This window comes from Nilaparvata lugens, chromosome 2 (assembly GCF_014356525.2).
Source record: "Nilaparvata lugens isolate BPH chromosome 2, ASM1435652v1, whole genome shotgun sequence".
Taxonomy (NCBI): domain Eukaryota; kingdom Metazoa; phylum Arthropoda; class Insecta; order Hemiptera; family Delphacidae; genus Nilaparvata; species Nilaparvata lugens.
The window spans coordinates 20,590,529-20,599,567 of NC_052505.1; the positions used below are offsets into that span (position 1 = coordinate 20,590,529).

Genomic DNA, 9,039 nt, shown 5'->3' on the forward strand with positions numbered 1-9,039 from the left:
AATATCGATGAGGTATGCAATCCAATGCAAGAGAATTCAGTATCTTCAACATTTTTGTAAAGCGGCTTCGCGACGAGAGCAAGGAACTTGCATTCCTTAAACTACTTTTATAGTTTGAGCTATAAGTTTCAGAGTTTGAAGTTGAGAAATTGTTCTAAAGTAAAGGATAGAAGGGATGAAAGAATAATATTTATAGGAAGTGAGCTTTAATGCATGAAAATTTAGTTTTTTTTAACGTATTCGTGAAGCAGCTTGTCGAGCATCTGAAATTACTTATATTACTTTTATAGTTTGATCTACAAGTTTCAGAGTTTGAAGTTGAGAAATTGTTTCAAAGTGTAGGATAACAGGAATAGGAGAATTATATCGGTGGGATATGGGCTTTAATGCACGAAATTACAGTTTTTTTACCGTTTTCGTGAAGCAGCTATGTGACGAGATCGTCGAACGATGTAACGTAGCGAGCGAGCGTAGAGCGACCGACGAAGCGAGCGACAGGACAGCGTGACGTTCGCACAAGCCACGCGGGCAGCGACTGGTGAGAGCGCTACAAACTTGGGGGCGGCACCAGTGAACAACCGCCCCCACCACTTCCTCGTCCGCCGCCCCCAAACTCACGGCTTTCTGCACTGGAATGCAATTTCATCAAGTATCGCGCAGCACGCTCAAAAAGTAGCTACGGCTGCTGGGACCCCTTTTTGTGCCTCGGCTCCACACACTCACCAAACTCACACAAACATTCGCAAACATACACACACGTTCGCACACGTACACGGAATCTACACGAACATTCGCTAACACAATCGCAACTCACCACCGGACATGACATTACTGCAAGACGTCAAAGTATCAAAGCATTTTATCTACTTGACCAGAATCCGTTTCTGGTCAAATAATGACGCCTATTGATGGTTCACACTCGGTCAATGTGTGGTTGAGAGTTTCACTTGTGAATATTCATTAGAAACTGCATGTTTGAGATAAAATTGATGAAATTCTAAACATGTTGAGTTTTGCGTTCTATTTTAGATTACTATATTAATATTTGTGAAATATTATATTCTTCATGAGAAACACTCACATTATGGTGATCCACAATCAAATTTGCTGAATATGTGTTGTGAGATTTGGGATTGACCTAAGGGTCCTCAATTCGATAAATCGGAATGGACTCACCGATTTTTTTTTAAGCATTCGTCCCCGGACAGCAATCCTCCGGTAGAGCATTAGGTAGTCTTCTGTCCGCCAGCCTTCTTTCACACGCGTATTCACTAAACCGTTTATTCACTTCGATTATCCACACACTTTTACGATTGCGAGTCCCGAGAAGTCTAGGAGAAGAGTGACGAAAAACACAGGCCGAGCTCCTTCTCAGTTGCCGGGAGAGAGTCCCGTTACTCTGGCAGATAACGCCGTAAGCCAATATTTCCCCAAAGTTATGGAGGTAAGCACCCTCAATTGTAAAAGAGAGAACTCTCAATGTAAGAGGACTAGATAATGAACATGGAGGTAGAAGGATAATTTGAAGAACACCTTTCCGAGAGAGAGTATATAATAATTAGAAATATACATTGACAGCTATAATAAGGTATTGAAATGAATTTTTATTATATTAAAGCTGTTTGAATCGAAGTAATAGCTGGCTGGCATCTTATCTTATCGATATTGCTGCTCGCTACTATCAATTTGAGCTATGCCAGCCCGCTTATGAAATGTGATGTCACATATATACTATTGTATATTGATAACTAGCTTACCTGGCGAACTTCGTACAGCCAAAAAGTCAATGTATCTCATGTCACACTTGACTTTATTTGGTGAATCATGAAATTTATCTGACAATCAATATTTTCATTTACATCTCAATACGGACTTCCTATGTGCTTAGTCATGCAGCATATATTATTCCGACATTGCAACATATTCTCAATCAATTGGTAGTAATATCTATCAGTAAAGTGTTGAATTAGAAAAATAGATACCGGTAGGTTAAATCAGTGTTTCAAAGATGAATTTAATGTTTTTATAGTTGTTGATTGTCGATAGATGGTCCAGGAAATATGCGATGTACGATGAATTCCACATAATTCCATATTCTTTCCATCTTCAATTTTAGGATGAATATAAACTAAGTTAAATTTAAAAAAAAAATCAATTTAGTCTGTCATTCTTCAGTAATTGATGATTGCAATATGAACAACCCTCTTTCATGTGATGAATAATCATTTTCCAGTTTCTCAATGATAGGGGAGTGAAAGTTATATTTGTAGAGGTCTTCTAAAGGTGCGTACAGATATACGCGCCGCGAACATGTTAGCGGCGCGTAAATCTGTACGCACCTTAAGGAACGGTTATCTACAGCTGGTACCAATCAACTACGGTACACTAACTTCAACTCCAATCCACCGTTCCAATACCAGTACTCAATTGATCACAGGGTGACTTGTTTATTATACAGCTGGTAACTTTGGATGCTGAATTATAAGTAGTAGCCACTTAAAATTTCAAAAACATAGGTCTGTAAAATGGATAATTAGATAATATTTATAATAATTATTTTTAGTCCCCCTATTGAAATTTCTGGTTAGAAACCATCCCCAATAATCACACAACATATTCCCGAAGTTTCATGCCGTTCTGTCAAGTAGTTATCGAGTCTATAGGGAACAAACAAACTAACAAACACACAAACAGACATTCATTTTTATATAATATAATTATAGAGATGTACCACGATAGAACTAGAATTGTGTTGAATTTACACAATTCTCAAATTTACACATGATGTGTAATGATGTGTGATATGATGTCTCATATTTGTACAGAATATCTTGAGTAAAGTTAGCATTAGTCAAGTTTCTTTGGATTCATGAAAACTTAAAACTACATGAACAGAAGCCCATCCTTTATCTCCTCAACTATCCTTTCAACTATTACTACTAGCTCCTCACTGAAACTAGTTTATACTGTGTATAGCGCCAATCGCCTGCAATCTGTGGGATAGGCAACCCGCTCAACGCCATCAAGATCAAGTTTTATTACCAATAACTTAATTATGTTTTGTATTCCTTGGTAATAGGCCTACCGTTATTTATTTATTCATTGATTTGTGTTATTCGATTAATTGGAGTGTGAGAATAAAACCTTTTTAACCTTTTTAAAATTCTTATGTAGCCTTATAAACTTGTATATCATAATTTTATTGTACAATATACTTCGAAGCTAAAATTGATAAATCATTGATACTGTTATGCAATATGTGACATTTCATATGCGAATGTCGGCCTCAGTAACTACTTTTCAGCTTTAGTTTTGTAATCAATTTTTATATCACCATCTCAAACAGGTCTAGTACCTCGAGATGCAAATACTCAATCGGCATTTCATTTTGTAGTATCATGTTGTACAATTTGTATTGCTTTCATTATGTACTTCTAAGGTGTAATTTTTCATTTCCATTTTCAATTTGGGACCCTCTCTCGTTTGAGAGACCAAATTCTCGTTAGACGAAATTTTATACTGATATCTCTAATGAGAGAATTGAAGAGGCTGAGCATGACCAAGATGAAGTGGTACTAATGGAAGATGACATTTTGACACTAGTGGACGAATTTTTAATATAAATAATCTGTTTTATAATGCTTATTCCATTTCATATGGGAATCTATTAGATATTCCCTATTCATATTGTTCTTATCTTGAAAACGTATCAAAACATAATACTTGTAAACTGCAACAAAACTGACTAAATCCATTCATTACTGCAACAAAACTATCTAAAAACCCTATCCTGTTTCAAAACTCACCAAGTCTATATTTGAAATTTTTTCTCACATCACATTTTTGAATCTCATTATAAAATTCCATGCAGGTGTACTTTGAAAGTTGGATCACTCATTAATATTTTTTTCCCCCACCTACTGTCTAAAGTACTTACTTTACCCCCTGAAACAAAATACTAGAGTGTCACTTTTTCGCTCTCGGTAGTAAAAGACAGAAAAACTCCCTAGGGAGGAAAAGTGACACCATTTAAATAACATGGGAAGCATCTCTATTCCAAAAACTCACATTTTAATAGGTTAGAAGGTCTAAGCTCAGATGAGAAAGCGTAATTATAGAGGTGTTAGTCGTTGAGTCAACTGAATTCAATGCCACAACAAGAAATTTGATCAACTCATGAAATATATGTTTGTATGATATTATATTCTTAATATTAGTAGACGATAAAAATTCAACAATTTTTAAAAAATTTTATTCCATTCAAAATACCAGAAAACAAATATTTTTGTTCTGTAAACTGCAATTCAAATCTGAAACTCGTGATCTGGAGTCAGCCATTTTTGGTAGCCGCTGAGCTGATATAATTGTTACAACTTTTGTCGATAGATAGCGCAATCGGCAGTGCCAATCAGCCGACCGGTTTTCAGGTTTCAGATTGTAGGTTATGTTGTTAGGAAACATTGTCACCAATACGTAAGTTATTAAAATGATTTTATTTGCAGCTTCTATAAAAAAATGTAGATGGAGGAAAAATGTTGTGTACATCACGAGCGAAGAATACTTTTTCTCCCTCAGGAAAATTGTTGCCCTCGGCTTCGCCTCGGGCTTCAAACTTTTTCCCACAGGGAGAAAAAGTCGTACTTTTCACTCCAGATAACTATTTCATAACTGTGAATATTTTCATTCAACAGTTTTTCAGCCACCTGAAAAATGTCTAAAGATGGAGTTGGTGAGTTTTGGAACTGACTCAATTCATGGAATATCTCACAAGTAATCTATATTCTCACCTCATCTAGAAGAGCCATTGTATTTGAATAAATTTTCATACACGATGGTACTTTGAGAGTGGATTTTTCGAAATTATGAGCAATGAAAGATTATTACTCACTTGAATAATATCTTTCCTTTAAATAATATACATCGATCCTTTGAATAATATTTATTCCATGCATCACGCACGTATTGGCTTGGAATATTCGTCATTAATTCTTGAATAAATTTTCATCTCTCATTGAAATTTGGAATTTTATGAACCGTTAATCTGAGTTTAGATATTCTGAGTTCTACTAGAAGAGTTCTCCACTCTCCTACAACTGGATTTTGGTCCACGTGATAATGGCAGTACTGTATTAACATTAGTGCTATCCCTGTCTTTCATTCAACAAAGCAGAAACGCTATATATTTCTAGCTCCACAACGTTGCCATATGGTTTATAACAATTTAAAAATACAATTGATGAACAAAATATTCAATGTTCATTATGGAAATCCATTATTCAACTGATGGAAATCCTATTCTCTTGAAAAATAATATATAGAGGAGTTTGGTGCAAAAAAGACACAAAACGTAGTTTTGATAAAATTATTGCATGTAAAGATTTTCTCATACTTTTTCTCAATATTATCACACCCAATATCTAGAAGTGTTTATATCATTGAAACTTCAAAATTTTCTCTTCATTTTGCTACTGAAATGATAAATAAATAGTTTTTTATTACTTCCATATTCATCATAGAAAATAGGTACACTGAGGTCTTTTTTGCATCCATCAACAGTTCCAACGCGGAAAGTCATTTATCTCAAATATATCCAATACGTTTATTGATCTACTGTTTAGAATAATTAACTATTCAACTATTAAGATTGATACTCATAATAACTTGGAACATAACCTAGCAAACGGTAGGTGCAGTGCTGCAATGCCATCAAAATCAACGACTTGACGTTCAGCACTGATCATCTGAAGAGTCTGCCAGCATGCTGACAGAAAATTCCGTATAACTTGGTCAGTTTTCAAGATACAGCAATGAGATTCTGATGGCATATGCTTGAAATGACGGAGAATGATTTGAACCGTTTGATGCAAAAACGACCTCAGCCGCCTGAGGTAGTTTTTGCTTCCAGCTCATTGTTTTGAACAAGTATGAACAGTTAATAGATGAACTGGTTTCAGCTGTCCTCTATAGAAGGCAGTGGCAACGCTATTCTCTAATCTTTCTCCACTGCCATTATAACGTGGACCTCACTATAGTACAGTACAACTAGCATCGGATCGGTTCTCTTATTGAACCAAGATTCAGCGAATATTTCCGATCCAGTATTGTCATTGAACCGATTCAGTGGATTGGTAAAGAGTGGATTCGACGGCTTGTCCTTTGTTTAGGAATGCCCTCGGTTCCCGACAGCTGTTATTTACATGCTGCCTGGAATCTGGCTGAGGAATTCAGTTTCGCATGAGTGTAGTATGATACGGGCACGGAATAAAATTCCTTGCGAAACGATATACATGGGGAAGAAGTCGCTGTCTCTTAAGGAGGGTGGAAGGGGAGATTGATTGTGTTTGGGAGGGTGAGAGGGTGACCCCAGGGGGAGAGGGGACCGTTTGGGGGGACCAAGGAGCACTCAGCTTCGGAAGCGGAGCCCTGCAATAATAGACTTGAAAGGCCCGGCACATAAAATTCGAATCCATTCTTTCCTTTGGACGGTCAAAAAACCTATTATACGAGCGTGAGAATTTCTTTCCGATTTCCTCCATCTCCCATCCCAGCTGTTCAGTGCGGAATTTGTATAGGAATCGATACCCGGCAATTTTCTGGGTCCACGAAAAATTGATTTGGTTGTTGTTATGAACGGATTGTTGTCTGACCTCTTCCTTCATCTTGACAATAATTAGTTGAAAAGTGGACTTTCAGTGGAAAGTTTAGTGAAATCCATGTTGGATTTCTCACAACACATGACGTGCAATTCCTAGCTTGCGACGACTCGAGACTCGCGTTTGAAGACGATCGGTTGAATCCTCCTCGAGACACGCGTTTAGAGACGCGTCGTTTAATCCGTCGCGGCTAGAGCACGTAACCTTTCAATTCTTCAGACTTGGTGATTCATGAGATATGAATAGTAAACGCAATAAGATAGTCAACACTTCCAATTCTTCTCCCACCGTAATGTTCTTACAACATCAATATCCAATGATTCATAAGAATTCAATGAGACATCAAATTTATACTCTATACAAAATTAATTCTTATTTTGGATGGACATGCGCAGCAGAGAAGACATACAGAGGTAGGGATACAACGGCGGCTATGTTGCCGTTTTGAGCCGGCTAGCGTTATCCAATTTCCAGTGAGTATTCAAGCGCTCATGATACGCATACGGATGTTTCCTCTCTGGAAGTGCTCAGTCGACTGAGCCTAATCGACAAATTGGCAACTGCGTTCTACCTATGACTCTATCCATCACTGTAATTGGCTGTCTCCCTCCATTTCTCTGCGCCGCAAATTCCTTCAAGTCAGAAGTAATTTTGTATGCACTATAATGAGTTTATAGGTTAATAATATGTTCTCCAGTCGCGGCAGCACTTATTACGAGCTTCTAGGCGAGCCTCTCAAGACGAGCATCTTGAGTCGTAGCTGTGTAATTGCACCTCAAAGAAAATAATTATGTTGAATAAATATAAAAGAAAACATAATGTTAAACATATGTTAAAGATAGCATGAAAGAATCTTGGCCCTGACAGCACCCAAGTTTCACACTTATATAGTTTCATAATCCAGGTTTTAATACTCAAAATACATTCTTGTCACAGTCACTGACAACTCACGTCATATGAAATATAGTAATTTTATGAAATGATAATGAATGATAATTTTCATGATATGAAATAATAAGCCAAAAGATATATCAGATATATGGGAAACATTATTATATTAGTTATATAACTAATATAAATAAATAAATTAACTATCAACACAGACAAATCTAATATAATACGATTTGATCTTCAAAACACGGATCAGGAGTTAACTAGTATTTACTTCCATAAATTAGATTGTGCGCAACAGGTGAATAATATATTGTGTAACTGTGAAACTATAAAACAAGCACGTACAGTTAAATATCTGGGCCTCATATTGGATAGTAGGCTCACTTGGTCAGATCATGTACAGAAGATGAAAAATGAGTTATTTGTATACATAAGGAAGTTCTATTACCTCAGACAGTTATGTCCAAAAGAAGTATTGTTACAATTATACCATGCAATTATTGGTTCTAGAATAAATTATGGAATAATATGCTATGGGAGTGCATACAATGTTCATATTAAACCTGTGATTACTGGTCAGAAACATATATTAAAAATAATTTGTAATAAACCTAAACAATATAGGTCAATGATGCTCTTCAGAGAACTATCAATATTATCAGTGAGACATTCTTTTCTATTCAAAGCATTGCTGGATTTAGCTGAAAATAATTTCGATATTCAACAGATGAGAGAAAGAATAAACCTCAGGAATTCACAGGACATTAACCTCCCAAAACTAAGATTAGAACATTCCAGACGACACTTCAAATACATAGCTATAAAAATATTCAATTCACTTCCAGTAACAACAAGGAAAATAACGTCACGTCAGTTATTTAGAAAAGAAATCAAGAAATTCATTTTACAACTAGACAACCCGAATGATTTTTTTACTAAATTAATATAGGTCTAAATTTAGTATAATTTACACATTACACGACATGAACACTGCAACAATCAAAGATCATTGAACTCATAAATCCCGTCCGGTATGCGTAAACAGTAAGACAGTATCAAATTTCAATCACTGTCTCTTTCTTCAAAACGCATTCATTTATGGTCTAATTACATAAGCACTTTGAAAAAAAACGAAACGTTAACTATGAATAAAATTGAACTAAATATGAAAAAAAAAAACAGCAACCACTCCGTACATAGTTTTAAGTTTTGTGTAAGTGTGTGTGTGTGTGTGTGTGTGTGTGTGTGTGTGTGTGTGTGTGTGTGTGTGTGTGTGTGTGTGTGTGTGTGTTTGTGTGAATGTGTGTGCGTATGAATGTGTGCGCATATGTGAATGTGTGTGCGTATGAATGTGTGCAAGAATGATTATAAATATTGACATATTGATTTATTTCAATATAATACCATATTCAATTATTATGTTCTTCATGATATAATATTTAAATTTGTATATAAATATTTTATTATATATATTCAAGTGTCCCCACACAGG

General features: G+C 35.8%; 1 protein-coding gene across 1 annotated transcript in view; it reads right to left on the reverse strand.

The window, feature by feature from the left end:
- Window positions 1–531, reverse strand: part of LOC111053516 (lachesin) — a 338,283-nt gene extending 337,752 nt beyond the window's left edge. Inside the window, exon 1 of the mRNA XM_039420759.1 lies at window positions 412–531. The gene's annotated coding sequence lies outside the window, so the exon portion shown is untranslated. The remainder of the gene's footprint in view (window positions 1–411) is intronic.
- Between the last annotated feature and the right edge of the window lie 8,508 nt (window positions 532–9,039).